The sequence below is a fragment of the Emys orbicularis genome, chromosome 5 (genome assembly GCF_028017835.1).
Source record: "Emys orbicularis isolate rEmyOrb1 chromosome 5, rEmyOrb1.hap1, whole genome shotgun sequence".
NCBI lineage: Eukaryota > Metazoa > Chordata > Testudines > Emydidae > Emys > Emys orbicularis.
Window position 1 is genome coordinate 110,375,511 of NC_088687.1, and position 1,335 is coordinate 110,376,845.

Consider the following 1,335-nt stretch of genomic DNA (forward strand, 5'->3'; position numbering starts at 1 on the left):
GGCGGGCGGCTCCTGCACCCGCAGGCACGGGGCACAGCCTGCTCGGAAGCCCCCTTCTCTCACCGTCGATCTCCGTCCCCCTTAAACCCTCCCCACTTCCCGCCCCATCCCCTTCCCCGGGCAGCCGCGCTCCGCGCCCGGAGCCAGCAGACAGCGGAGACCCCGGGTTCACCGGGCGGGTGCCCACACAACACAGCGAGGGCCCCCACGAGAGACAGCTCCGCCCCGGCTCTCCCGCCTTCCCAAGTTCCGAGCCGCCCTTCCCTCGTCGCCGCGCGGCCGCCGGGCTCCGCCTCCCAAGCCCGCCGTGCGGCGCGCAGGAGCCGCCTGTGCCGGGGAGCCTGGCACCCGCCAGCGCCTCACGCCTAGGCCTGCGCTGGGGCAGCTCCCGGGACACGGGGTCGCTGGCCCCAGCCAAGGCCCGCTCACATCCCCGAGCGGGTGGAAGGCCAGAGCCCTGGGGCGAGCCCCCCCTTGTGCTGCCAGGCGGGGACCCCTCCGCTGCCGCTCGGGCCACAGAAAGCCCCTATCTCGGGAGGGGGGGCGCTTGCGATACCAGCCCAAGGGAGGGGGGATTTAAACCGGGTTACGCAACTGCTGCAGCGGCCTGTGTGGACGCTCCTCCCTTGGTGTAAGTGGATTTGCGCAGCTTCGTTTGAGTCAGCTGGGAACAAGTAGAAGCCCTGGTCTACACTACGAGTTTAGGTCGAATTTAGCAGCGTTAGATCGATTTACTCCTGCACCTGTCCACATGACAAAGCCATTTTTGTCGACTTAGGGTACGTCTTCACTTACATCCGGGTCCGGATGTAAGCAATCGGTTTTCTGAGTTCGATTTATCGCGTCTGGTTAAGACGCGATAAATCGATCCCGGATCGATCCCGGAAGTGCCCCGGATCGATCCCGGAAGTGCTCGCCTTCGACGCTGGTACTCCAGCTCGGCGAGCGGAGTACGCAGCATCGACGGGGGAGCCTTCCTGCCGCGTCTGGACCGCGGTAACTTCGGACTAAGGTACTTCGAATTCAGCTACGTTATTAACGTAGCTGAATTTGTGTACCTTAGTCCGAAGTGGGGGGGTTAGTGTAGACCAGCCCTTAAAGGGCCCTTAAAATCGATTTCTGTACTTCTCCCGGATGAGGGGATTAATGCTGAAATTGACATCGCTGGGTCGAATTTGGGGTAGTGTGGATGCAGTTAGACGGTTTTGCCCTCCAGGAGCTATCCCAGAGTGCTCCATTGTGACCACTCTGGACAGCACTTTGAACTCAGATGCACTAGTCAGGTACACAGGAAGAGCCCCGGGAACTTTTGAATTTCATTTCCTGTTTGGCCAG